The following is a 14,737-nucleotide window of genomic DNA, read 5'->3' on the forward strand; positions in this document are numbered from 1 at the left end:
GCACAGAGAATCTCTCGCAGTCTCTGCAGGGGCCCCAAAACATGTGTGTTCCCATTTTTCCTCAAGCTAAGAAAAAGAAGAAAAATAAAGATAAAGTTGTTTTGAAGATGGACATGTTTTTACAAGATAGGGTGTAGTAGAGGGAGTGTACTAATGCATTTTACCAAACTTGTTAAATTACTATACTTGTTAAAGGACCACTTTAAGAAAAAGTAGTACGATGACTCTCAGGTGTCAACTGAACATGTGTTAAAGATTTTATTTTATTTTTTCATTTTAACATTATTTATTTCTTGTCGTGTGTAAGATTACTTTATTCCTGCGTCTTCTCCAGTGTTTCTTCCTTGTATTTGCCCTTTTCCTTTCCTCCGTGGCGAGATTTGGCTTTGCGTTCGAGGATCTTTTTGTGGTCCTTGTCCAGCTTTAGTCTAGTGATAACCACCTTGCTGGGGTGGGTGCCCACGTGGACGGTGGTGCCGTTCGCCTTCTCTCGCTGTACCTGTTCAATGTAGATGACGAATTTCTTCCTGTAGACCTGGACTACTTTGCCAATTTGCTGACCTTTGTAGTGTCCCCGCACCACCTGTACTTCGTCTTCCTTCTCGATGGGCATGGACCGAACATTGTACTTCGGCTGCAGCTCTTTGGCAAGAGGGGAAGACATAATCTTCCTGCGAATGTGGGAAGGAGCATGAAGTGCCTTTTGCAGTTCTTGCTCCAGTCAGAGGTCTCAAAGGAATTGAACTTCATAGTGGCCACTCTGCAGCTCCAGTGATGGCAGAAAAAGGGAAGAATAAAGGTTTTATTTAATTCATTAATAAAATAAGGGGACTAGTAGATGTCAAACCAGTTCAAAGGAGAATCAAAAGAACAGACGTATGTGTAAATGAGGCTTAGTGAAATGAGTATAAAAATGGAAGATGGAACTGGCTTTTTCCACAGTAGGAGAAGAAAGTGAACTGAACCTCTGGCAAACAAAATTGACATGTCCATCAACATGAATTAGTTTGCCTTGCAATCAGTTATCTATAAGTAATAGTGCTAGTTGTGAGATTGCTCCCAGAGAGTCAGAGTCCCTAACTCAAAGGTAAGCTCTAGACTAAGAGCTGGCAAACTAGCTGAAGGCCAGCCACCTATTTTATGTTGTATTGGGATTCAACCATGCCCGTTCGCTTATGTATTGCTTATCATGGTAAATTGCATAGCTGAATAGATGCAACCTAGTGGTCTATAACTTAGTTAAAATGTTTACCATTAGTCCCTGTACAAGAAAATATGCTGGCCCTTGCTAATAATGCATTGGTTTCCACTGACGAACAAATTTTTCTCTATGTTATGTAGTGGTAAAAAAAGTGGAACTTGGGAACTAGATAAATCTGGTTTCAAATCTTAACTCTATTACTTAATGTATTATTTTTAGCAAGTCATATTAACTTCCAGAAATGCAGTTATTAAACAAGTAGAAAGACATTATTCTTTATTAACTAAGTATGATGATTCCTCTTATGGTTATCATTAAAAATAGTAGATACAAAGAGTCTAGTAGAATTTTTCAATAGAAAACAGTAAGGAGTTCAGAAAATGTTTTATTTATCATCTTCTATTTGGAATCATTGTCAGGGCCCAAACTACCTATAGCCGTAAACTTCTAGGCCTCTCATCAAAAGAGAGCTGGCCATTCCTCTGCCTGCAACAGCATCTGGCTGCCATGCTCTTCTTAGGGACAATAAAGAGCAGCCTCGTGTATTTATAAGCACAATGAATTGGGGATCAAGAGATTAGAGACCCAGCCTAGTGAGTCTGGAAAACTCTCCGATCGCTCTGGTTGTCAATTACCTTGTCTCTAAAGTGAAAGTGTTGAGATAGAGTCAGAGAACTTCTGAGGTCCTTCAATGCTCTGAAATTCTGTGAAATGAAGACACAATAGCCTCCTATCATTTCACAGCTGAGAGAGTGAAGTTTGGGGCAAAGCCGAAACAGGACAGGAAATGATGGCCGTAGAGACAGCAGGTATTATTTTCAGTATAATACTACTGCTTTCTTCTTATATTTTCTAACAGGTATTTATTTAGGCAAAAAATGATGTCTAATATATATGTATACATGTATATATGTATTTTGTTACACCTCCACTCTGTTTTTTAAATGGTTAATAGAGTTCTACACACAGTGGAACTTAATTAATAGCCAATGAAGATGGAAATAACTCTCTAGTGATTATTATCATTAACTGTTCCTCATAACATCCCTGGGAAGCAATGTCAGTATAATGGCCTTAGTTTTACAGGTGAGAAACCTGAAACCCAGAAAAGGTGGAGCCATGTGGCTAAAGTCACACAGTTAGTAATTAGCAGATCTGGGAATAGAATTCAGCATCCCAAGTCCTGGGATTTTATTCAAACAAAATTATAGCCACAGCTTGCCAATGGACTGGCAGCCTTGGGGAAGGACATTTTCCTGAAAAGACCAGAGGCTTTATATTACTAGCCAAAGGCACCAAGCAGGTTGGGCTCCTGAGAAGCCACTTATTTCTCATACATTAACATATTTTCTCAATCCTTATGATCTTCATATCAGAAATGTCCTTATGATACTATACGCCTTGTTAACATGGCTTTCTAATTCTTGGGTAAAATGTCTAAGCCTAAAGGCACGCCCTAGCGATGGGGTTAGTAATTTTTAAGTATTGTTGATTAAGAAAGTAGGTAGCACATAAAGCATGATTTATTTCATTCATTTATCTAACAAGTATTTATTGAATGCCAACTACTTGCCAGGTACTGATCTAGACATTAAGAAGATAGCTATCAACCAAACTTCCTCTCCAGACACTACAGTGTGGTGAGACACAGAAAATAAGTAAATGTATAATATAAAATTAGCATTAATAAATGTAATGGAGAATCAGAAAATCAGCTTAGGAAATAAAAACAGGCAGTGTTTAGGGAATTTTCTGTTTTTGTTTTTTATTTATTTATGTTTTAGGGGAGGGTCGTTTGCTATTTTTATATATAATTGTCAGGGAAGTCCTTTCTGGAGAAGTAATATTTGAGAAGAATCCTAAATAAAATTAAGAGGTCATGCTGGAAAAAAAGTAACTGGAAAATTTAGTGTGCCCCGAAGCCTTGAGACACCACATCCTTGGTGTGTTTGTGGAATAGCAAGCAGGCTAGTGGGAATGGAGTGCGCTAACTAAGGGATAGGGTCAGAAGATCATATTGTAGAGGAAGCTGGTGAGGCTCAGAGGCCAGGGTAAGAACTTTGAATTTTATTCTGAGTGAGAAGAGAATGCATTGGAGGGTGTGAGGCTGGAAACTACCATGCTGTAATTTATATTTTATTTTATTTAAGTTTGTTTAGTTTTGAGAGAGAAACAGCATGAGTAGGGGAGGGACAGAGGGAGGAGAAAACAAACCTCAAGCAGGCTCTGCCCTGTCAGCACAGAGCCCAAAGTGGGGCTTGAACCCACAAAACCATGAGATCAGGACCTGAGCCAAGACAGAGTCCAATACTTAACTGACTGAGCCACCCAGGCACCTTTGTAATTTATATTTTATATTGCCATTCCAATGGCTTGTGCAGAATGGACCGTAATTAGTATAATTGTGAGAAGAGAGAATTTAGAGGGCATTGCAGTAGCTGAGTTGAAAAATCATGGAGGGGTTATTGTGGATATGGTGGATGAAGTTTGGAGACTGGATCTATTTTGAAGGTGAAGACAACTTTTTTTTCTAATGAATTAGATGTAGAGTGTGAAAGAAAAGAAGGGTCAACGAGTTGGATGATTCCAAGTTTTTGGCCAAGGTTCCTAAATGACTGGTGATATCATTTACTGAGCTAGAGAACACAGATGAGGAAAAATTGGGGAAGGATGCAAGGTTTTCAGTTTTGAACAAATTAAACTTGAGATGTTTATTTGCCTGAGGGAAGCTATTCAGTAGGCAATAGGATTTGTGAGTGTGTATGTCAAAGGAAAAGTTGAGACTACACACATTTTTAGGGACATTAGCATGTAGATGGTGTTTAAAACCATAGATCTGGTCAAGTTCATACCTAGAGATTGGGCTCTGGAGCACTGAAATATTTAGATGTTCAGAAGGGAAGGAAGCTTTATATAGGAAACTGAGAAGGAGGAAAGCCAAGTGAGTATGTGATCTCAAGGGACAGATGAAGAGTATTTTAAAAGTGGGCATGATTACCTTTGTCAAATGCTGTTAAGAAACTGGATTCAAAAAGGACTGATAATTGACTATTGAATATGGTAATATAGACCTTGGTAATGAGGTCCTTGGTGACTTGAACAAAATGGCTTCAGTGAAGAGGTAGAAATGAAAACTTTCTCAGAGAACATTCAAGAGAGAATATGAAGACAGATATTAGAAAAAGATACAGAAAATTTCTTTTGAAATATCCTAAAGAAAGGATTAGAGACATAGAACAGTAATTGGATGGCGATGAATAAATAACTTATTTTTTTAATGTAGGAGATAATATGTTTGAATGCTGTTGGGAATATTGTAATAAAGAGGCGTTGTGCTGATTTGAAGGGACATATACCCCCCAACATTTATAGCAGCACTGTCAACAATAGCCAAATGATGGAAAGAGCCCAATTGTCCGTCAACTGATGAATGGATTAAGAAAATGTGGGATACATTATACATATATATATACACATATATATATACACACACACACACACATATATATACACACACACACACACACACACATATATATATATATATATGTAATCTACACACAGAGACACAGACACACAATGGAATACTACTCAGTGGTGAGTACTACTCAGTGATGGACTACTCAGAGACAGACAGACAGACAGACACACACACACAATGGAATACTATTTGGTGATGAAAAAGAATGAAATCTTGCCATTTGCAACAAGGTGGATGGAGTGAAGGATATTATGGTGATCAAAATAAGTCAGATAAAGACAGATTTCATGATTTCATTCATATGTGGAATTTGAGGAACTTAACAGGTGATCATAGGGGAAGGATGGGAAAGTAAGATAAAAACAGAGAGGGAGGCAAACCATAAGAAACTCTTAAATACAAATAAACTGAGGGTTGATGGGGGTGGGGAACATGGGTAACGGACGTTAAGAAGGGCACTTGTTGGGATGAGCACGGGGTGTTTTATGTAACTAATGAATCACTGGATTTTACTCCTGACGCCAGGACTACACTGTATGTTAACTTACTTGAGAATAAATAAATTATTATTGCTCCAGAGCCCAATCTCTAGACAAGGGGACAAGAAATTGACGGGGGTAATAGAACAGACTTATAGGGCACATGTGTTAAAGATCCTTATGAGTTTAAAATTCATTGGATTTATGTTACTGGAAAGAATGAGTTGGAAGCCTAAGAGATACGACAGTGGAATACTTGATGTTGAGGTCTTATTAGTAGACAAGATGCACTGGATGAGAAGAAGGAGGGTGCTGCTTTGTTATATGTTTACACTCGTTAACTCATTGCTCCAAAGAGGACACATGTTAGTTCTGTTTTCTGTTGTCACTGTGAATACTCAGAATAATGCATCTAGAATAAAATCTAAATGTAACTAAAATTTTCCCTATTTAGAGGTTGTTTATTCTCTTTGTTTTCATGCAATGGAGACAGAAGAAAAGGTGTAAGTGCTGGAGGAAAGACTGTGTAGGCTTCAGGACACAGGTGAATGGACTGACTTTAGGATTATAGACAATCTGTTCCAACATAAAAGGAAGGTGGAATGTATGTCAACAGAGGCAAGTTGGTAAAGTTGGAAAAAGCATGAAAATATGGCAGCTCTTTCCTGATTGCATTTTTTTCCTCTGTGAAAAAGTAGCCAGAGCTCAAAAGAAAGGAGAACAAATTGAATGGGGAAATGGAGGAGGATTGCTAGGCAGCCCTGAGGGCCTGCTTGAAGTTTCCGGTCATAAATTTAAAGTGAGACCAGCCAGCATATTTATGTGTACTACAATATTAGGGTTTTCTGTTGAAATAAAAATTTTTTATTGAATTCCCACTTCATCTTTTCTTGTTTACTGCCACCCAACATAATATCTTCAGGCATTGAGGAAAGGATTTTATTTACATGAAAATTGGATGATAAAATTAGGCAGCCCACATCCACTCTTCTTTCTGGAAGCAAATAGACTGTACTTAAACTAATTTGTTTGCTTCAATTGAAGAGTTTTTGAAATCCATTGCTGCTTATAGAGATACACATGTTAACAGACTTCCATTTTATGTTCTGAAAGAAATAACTTTTTATATTGTATAAGTCACAATATTCATTATGTAAAATGTGAGAGTCAGTTAAAAATACAAGGAAATAAAAATCAGAGTTTCTATCAACCTCTGATAATCCCTAGTAATGTTTTAGTGTATTTCTTTTTTGGACTGTCTAGATACAGAGATTTATTTCTCTCCCAATGGGACTACACTTTAAAAAGTTTTGTTATCTACTTTTTAAAATGCAATAATATATGGTCTAAGTGCCTTTCAATGTCATTCTTCTGGTATATATTTTTAATGAATTCTTTTGTGTGCATGGTTTCATAATAGAACTGACAAATTGATTCCAAAGTTCAATGGAAGAGGGAAAGTGTAAGAATACCTAAGAATATTTTGAAAAAAGAAGAAAACAGGAACCGAAAGTACAAATCCTATAGCCTAGCAATGCTATTTCTAAGATGCATATTTTATAGAAATATTAATATTTTTGCAAGATGACATTTGCGTCAAAGAACTTACTGAAGCACTGTTTCTAATAATTTAAATTTAGAAATAACTCAAATATTTTTTAATAGGTGAACAAATGATGATACATTTAATTTAAAAATGGGGTTTCCAAGACATATTATCCAGTGGGAAAAAAATCATTCAATAATAAGTACAATATGTTATTTATGAAAATGAAATTAAAAAACAACAAAACTTTCTATTTTTAAATAAATGTAAATGAAGGTCCATAAGGCTAACACCATACCAATAACAATGGCTATCTCGTGGACAAGAAATGAGATTTGGGGAAGGACAAATAGAGCAATTATGTGAAAAAATTTTGCATCTTTACTCTGTGTATTTGTTATTGGTTTACTTTTTAATATTGAACATGTGGCTATGCATTATTTATCTGTTACTATTTGTGTATATATTGTATAAATGAAATAGAAAATATATACATTTTAATATATTTTTATAAATAAAATCATATGCATATAATTTATACATATTATAAAGCACCAAAATAAAAGTATTAAAAGCAGAACTCATTGGTAAATTTTTGGAGCTTATTATATATAGCTAAGTTTATCTGAAATGTGGGTGTTTATGGATGAGAGCAGTTGAGGTTTCATTAAATGAATTTTAAATTAGGGTGCAAAGGATTAACATGCATTAGATAAAATTGTCAGAGATGCAGGAAGCAGCATGTGTGAAATCTCACAGGTGAGAAGAACCATGGCGTATTTGAGAAACAGAGCTAAAGTGTGGTTGCAGCCACCAATGGAAAGAGTACCATAGGATAAGGGTGGTGAAATTAGCATAGTTAAGATCATGAAGGGCCTTGTAATCCGTGCTGGGATTTGGAGATTACGTTAGAGAGCAGTAATTAAAGAGTTCTTAAATTCAAGAGAGATGTTATCAGATTTACATTTAAAAATCTCGGCTGTGGTTGAAAATGGAGATTGGATTGAAGGAGAGCATATCTGGGTAAGAATATACCTACTGGATCCAAGTGACACCACACAGTAAAGTGGGCAGTGTTGTAGCACCACATATGGAAACAATGGTATTCATTCAAGGAATATTCATGAAGGAGAATGGACAGGAATTGCTGGTAGGTTGTATATTAAGGTAAGACAAAAAAAAGGCAAGTTTTATGTTTTAAAGAAGGGGCATATAGAAAATAAACACACAATGGTTAAAACTAAAATAATGAAAAAATATAGATCAGGCAAATACATAACCTCTGCATATTTAAGAACTTCTATATCAATAAGGAAAAACCTGTATTTATATATTTATTTTTTGAGCTTTCTTGAGATACTGTTGACATCTGACATGTAAGTTTAGGGTATATAATGTGTTAATTTGATACATGCACATGTTACAAAATGATTACCACCATAAAGCTAGTTAACACCTTCATCCCTTCATATAATTACAATTGCTTTTGTAGCAAGAGCATATAAGATCTCTCTTGACAACTTAGACCTTCAGAACTTACCTTGTACGAGGAAGTTTGTACCCTTTGATGAACATCTCCCAATTTCCCCCATCCTCTACCCTTTACAATCAACTATTTTACTCTTTTTCTATGAGTTCAGCCTTTTTAGAGTTTACATATCTGTCGAAATATATATATTTATGACCTATTTTACCTAGCATAATGCCCTTAAGCTCCATCCCTGTTGTCGCAAAAGGCAGAATTTCCTTTTATTTTTAATAGCTGAATAATATTCCTCTGTGTGTTTTATGCCACATTTTCTTTGTCCATTCATCCTTCAGTGGACTGGTAGGTGATTTCTGTGTCTTGGTTATTGTGAATAACGCATCAATAAACACGGGAGAGTAGATATCTTTTTGAGATAGTGACTTCATTTACTTTGGATATATTTCATGTGCCAATTGACCGTTTAGATGTCTTGGGAAAATAGTATTCAGGTCTTCTGAGCATTTTTAAATCTATTTTGTTGCTATTGAGTTGTAGGAGTTCCTTATATATTTTTGATATTAACTATTTATCAGACAGATACTTTGCCTATATTTCCTACATCCCATGGGTTGCCTTTTCATTTTACAGATTGTTTCTTTTGCTTTGCTTTATAATTTTATATAATCCTACCCGTTTATTTTTACCATTGTTGCTTATGCTTTTGGTCATCTCCAAATAATAATTGGCAAGACTAATGTCGAGGAGTTGTTTTTACCTATGTTTCCATATGATATTGTTAAAGTTTGGGGTCTTATATTTAAATCTTTAATTCATTTTGAGTTGTCTGAGTAGTAAGGTAGAGATCTAATTTCATTTTTTTGGATGTGAATATCTGATTTTATTTGAAGAGACTATCTTCTCTTCATTAAGTATTCTTGGCACCCCTGTCAAATGTGTGTTGACCAAATGAGTTTATATTGATTTTTATATCCTATAATTTTGTTGAATTCATTTATTACTAACATTTTTTTGTGTGAGGGATATTCTGTATAAAAAATAGTTTCATCTGAAAACAGACAGTTTTACTTCTTCCTTCCCAATTTGGATGCCTTTTCTCTCATTAGCTTGCCTAACTATTCCAGCTAGGATGTCCAGCGCTACACTGAATAAGAGTGGTGAATGCGGCATCCTTGTCATGTTCCTGATATTACAGGAAAAGCTTTCAACCTTTCACCATTGGTTATGATGCTAGCTGTCGATCTGTTATGCATGGACTTTGTATGTTTAAGTGTGCTTCTTCTACATCCAGATTATTAAAGAGTTTTTACAATGAAACAATTTGGAATTTTGTCAAATACCTTTTTCTGCATTTATTGAGATGATCGTATGATTTTTATCTTCCAATCTATTAATGTGGTGTTAAATTTAATCACATTTAATGATTTGTAGAAGTGGAACCATCTTTGTCACCCAGGGAAAAATCCCACTTGATCATGGTGTGCAGTTCTTTTAATATGCTATTGAATTTGGCTTGCTGGTATTTTGTTGAGAAATTTTGCTTCTCTAATCATCAGAGATGCTGGCCTTTAGTTTTCTTGTAGTGTGCTGATCTGGATTTGGCATCAGGATAATGTTGGTCTCATAAAATGTGTTTGGGAGTATTTCTTCCTCTTTAATTTTTTTCAATTTCCCTTCCTCAAGGTTTAGTTTCAGAAGGATTGCTGTTAATTCTTCTTTAAATATTTGGCAGAATTCACCAGTTAAGCCATCTGCTTCTGGGATTTTTTTTTTTTTTTTTGCTGCGAAGTTTTTGATTATTAATTCAATCTCCTTACTAGTGACTAGTTTGATCAAATTTTCTATTTTTTCATGATTCAGTCATGGTATGTGGTATGTTTTTAGGAATTTATCCATTTTCTTCTATGTTACCTGATTTGTTGGCTTATAATTATTTATAGTAGTCTCTTATGATCACATGTTTTTGCAGTGTCAATTTTAATGTCTTTTCTTTGATTTCTGATTTTATTTGAGTTTTCTTTCTTTTTATCTAATTTTAGCTAAAGTTTTGTCATTTATCTTTTCATAAAACCAGACTTTAGTTTCACTGATCTTTTCTATTGCTTTCATGGTCTCTGTTTCGTTTATTTCTGTTCTTTATTATTTCCTTCCTTCTGCTAACTTTGGGCTTAGTTACCTCAATTTTTTCTTAATGGAGGGGTTTATCATTATAAAAGTCCCTCTTAGAACTACTTTTGCTGTATCCTGTAAGTTTTGGAATGTTTTATTTTTATTTTCGTTTGTCTCAAGAATTTTTTTAAATTTTCATTTTGATTTCTTTTTTAACACATTTGTTATTCAGTAGTATAATTTTTAACCACCTATTTGTGAATTTAATGTTTTTTCTCCTGTTATTAATTTCTAGTTCATACCACTGTGGTTAGAAACCATAATACTTGGTATGATTTCAATCTTTTTACATTTGTTAAGATTAATTTATGACCTAACGTGATCTATCCTGGAGAATATTTCATGTTTACTTGAGAAAAATTGTATTCAGATGCTTTGGGGATGAAATGTTCTATATTTGTTTACTAGGTCCATTTTGCATAAAGTATACTTCAAGTCCAATGTTTGTTTATTAATACTTTTGGTTGGATAATTTAAGCTTCCCTACTATTGTGTTATCTATTGTTCCCATCAGATCTTTGGGTATTAGCTTAACATTTTTAGATGCTCCTATAATCAGTGCATATATATTTATAATTAATACAGCTTCTTGATGAATTGATCCAATTATCATTATATAATGACCTTATTTGTTTCTTCTTATAGGTCTTGTCTTCTATTTTGTCTGAGCATAGCTACCCCCTACAATTCTTTTAGTTTCCATTAGTACAGAATATTTTTTGCTGTCTCTATACTTTCATTCTGTATGTGTCCTTACAGTTAAAGCGAGTCTTTTATAGATAGCTTATGATTGGATCTTATTGTTTAATTCATTCAGCTACTTTGTGCCTTTTGATAGCAGATTAGTCCATTGAAATTTAAAGTAATTATTGATAAGTAAGGACTTATTAATGTCATCTTCTTAATTATTTTCTGGCTGTTTTGTGGTTTCCATTGTTCCTTTCTTCCTCTTTTGCTGTCTTTCTTTGTGCATTGATCATTTTTTAAAAACATTTATGTATTCTTGGAAGAGTGCAAGCAATGGAGGGACAGAGAGGAAAGGCACAGGATCCAAAGCAGGCTCTGTCCACCCTGCAGAGCCACCCAGCAGCCCCTGATCATTTTCTGCAGGAGTATTACTTGATTCCTTTCTCTTTATATATTTTTTATTTTGTAGTTACCGTAACTCTTACATAAAACATCCTATAGATATAATAGTTTATTTTAAACTGATAACAATTTGCTGGAGTTGGTCAAAGGCCTATGTCCATGGTAGTTGGCCTAATTGGGAGCCTGGGTTCACAGGGGCTGGTTTTGAGCTTGCTGCCCCAGGAACCACCCAGGGGTGGTTTCAAGGTAGGTCAGGGGCCTGAGTTCATGGTGACCCACTAGGAACCTGGTGTCATAGAAGTCATGCATGGCCATGGAGGTCACTTGGGAACAATGGAGCCAGCAGATGACTGGGTAAACCAGAGGCCTAAGTCCACTGGGAGCTACCTAGAACCGCAGAAGTTGGCCTGATGCTAGAAAATCCTTGGGGGAGGGGCATACATGATAAACTTAGGTACTCACTTCACTCTCTCTCTCACAGGGAGAGTATCTCTCCATGTGGAGCTGCTCAGACTTGGTGGAGGTGTGTTGGGAGTACTATAGATCCATTTTTTCCTACCCTCCTGTGTGTGATTTTTCTTGTTTCTGTGCTTCATTTAGGTGCTCTAATTTTTCATCTGGAACTATTAGCCCCTTTAATGGTCTTTTCAGGCACAGATAATTGTCCAAATAGATGAATTTGAGAGGGAATGACCACTAAAATTCTTATACCACCATTGCAGACATCAGTCTCCCCCAAAAAGCCCAATTTAAAATTGGGCAGAATGCTTGAATGCACATTGCAGACTGTGGACAATGGATAGAATGTTCTGCATAGGGTTCAGGAGCTCATCTGGTTTTGTGGCAATGTGCTGCTTGTGAGAACATGACCTCCTTCTTCCAGCTGGGAGAACTGGACGTACGCAGTTCCCTACAGGTTCAGTAACTTCCTACACCTGAAAGTACATTTTTCTCTTTCCAAAACCATCACCCCCAGAGATGAGGAGCAGCTACCTCATATTCTTACTGATGCAGACTTGGCTCAGGTCTGGACAGTGGTGAAAGCAAAAAGTATCTCATTATCACCCCTCTTTATAACACAATAATTGTAACAAGAGATGAAGCCCGGATTTGACAGGAAGCAACCTCTCTAATACTCCAGTGGTTAATTAGGGTTAAGTTAATGATAATGCAGCCAAGATTCTGGCATTAAGTTATGTAGTGGTTTTATTTTTCAGTGTACTGAGCATTTTTATTTTTACTTATGTTTTCATCAGAATAAAATTGGAAGTTGGAAGCATCCTGGCCTGTTAGCAAGTTTCTAACACTTCATTCTATATGAATATTCTATACTTCATTCTATATGAAGTGGAGACAATAAAGATCTCCTAGGGAAGGCAAGATTCACTTCTCTTTTTCTGGGGATGATAAAAAGGGCGGAACTGGGCCTCAGCACTGTAGGGTTGGTTTTGACTAAACATCATAAAGACTGTCTTAGTGGTCTTATATATAACATTAGAACAGGCTACTAAAAGAGCTTGAAAGAGCCCATCTTAAAAATCTTTGAGAGGGGGGAAAAGGAGCTAACATCATATAATAACACTTTAAAGGCGAGGAAAATAATTCCATGAAACACCAAGCCAAGAAAAGGAGGAGAGAGAATACTTTTCCTTAGGTCTTTGAGTTAAATTGACCTGTTTTAGGTCTTTCTAGAAGAGGGTTACCTCCCAGGTGGAAACAATGCCAAGCCTGTTTTCCTGTTCAAATGACTGGAGGGAAGAGTGGATAAAGAGGACACTCTGTATTGGCTCCAGACTATAATCCCTTCCATCATCAGGGGGAAAGCTCCAGACCTTAGCAACATGGTTTAATGTTCATTGCTTTTTTGACTTGAGTAACACATCAATAATCTCCTTTGGGTCTACAGTGAATAAGGAAGAGAATAAAGTTTCCATCATGCTCTAGCTCACAAATTTTTAGAAGTACCTTCTGTTTTGTCATTCATAAAATGGCTTAACATAGTGTTGTGAGTTGTTGTTGTTTTTAACTTAAGGTTCTATAGCATTGACTCAGGAGTCTCATTAAAGAAAGGGATGATAAGGGTCGGGCTCTATGCTTCTCCTTCAGCCCTTTTTTTAAAAAATAGCTTTATTGAGATATAGTTTAGATACAAGTCTCATTTATTAAAACATACAATTCCATGGTTTTTAGAATATTCACAAATATGTGCAACGATTACCACAGTCACATATAAAGTATTTTTTCAGGTCAAAAGAAACCCTGTGTGCCTAACACCCTAACATTCTGCGTGTCACCTCAATTTTAGACAACCACTAATATACTTTGTGTCTCTACAGATTTTCTTTTTATGGAAATATCATATGAATGGAATCAAATAGTATTTGGTCTTTTGTGACTGGCTTCTTTCACTTAGTTTCATGTTTTCACATGTTGTAACATGTATTTGTACATCATTCCTTTTTATGATTAAAAATTATTTTGTTGTAAGGTTTTTTAAATATGTGGTTACAGTCTAAGTTTTATTTTTAATAAACCCACTTTATGCTATTTTAAATTTTAAAAAAGCATATTTGTTTTGTATGAAAAATAATTTGAATATTAGTGACATGAAGATCTCAAAGTCAGCTCCAAATCAGATATTCTTTGAATCTGTAGTTTGTCTTTTGTATAACCAACTATCCAACTGAATATTCTTGGGGAGCAAATGATCCTAACTTGCCATATTTGTAATAAAGCTACAAAGAAATTGAGTTAGTATATGATCACCTTTACTAGTATGTTTAGGTTAAAGATGACTGCCCAGTCAAGTCCTCTTCTTTAACAAAATACAGTATTCAGAATCTTCCCTGAGATGCCACTTCTCTTGAAAACCTCCAGATGAATCATAAAGTGATCAGTCCTGTGTTTTCTAGAGTCTACTGACTTGGATTTGAATCCTGGTTCCATTGTTTTCTACCTTTGGCGAGATGCTTACCTATTCTAAGCTCTAGGTTTTTAGAATGTATGATAAAATAATTACTATATCTGCATCTCATGACTTTTTTTCAGAAACAATTTAATGAGAATAAGTATGTGAATTTTAGATACAGTTCCTGGCATACCAAATGCCAGTAAGCATTTAATAAGTGTGGGTTGCCATTATTCATATACTCATTATCACTCATTGAGTCCCTATATGTATTTCAGTGCTTATTATATGTTAATTAATTTCCCTACCCCAATATTTGTCCAAGAGAGGAATAGATGAATTAAGGAGTGTATCAAAACTGGGGGACCCTACATTATA

At 35.4% G+C, this 14,737-nt stretch overlaps 1 pseudogene; it reads right to left on the reverse strand.

Moving 5' to 3' along the window:
- Positions 1-301: 301 nt before the first annotated feature.
- On the reverse strand, positions 302-750 carry LOC115292860 (annotated as a pseudogene).
- Between the last annotated feature and the right edge of the window lie 13,987 nt (positions 751-14,737).

This window comes from Suricata suricatta, chromosome 5 (assembly GCF_006229205.1).
Source record: "Suricata suricatta isolate VVHF042 chromosome 5, meerkat_22Aug2017_6uvM2_HiC, whole genome shotgun sequence".
In the NCBI taxonomy this organism is placed as follows: domain Eukaryota; kingdom Metazoa; phylum Chordata; class Mammalia; order Carnivora; family Herpestidae; genus Suricata; species Suricata suricatta.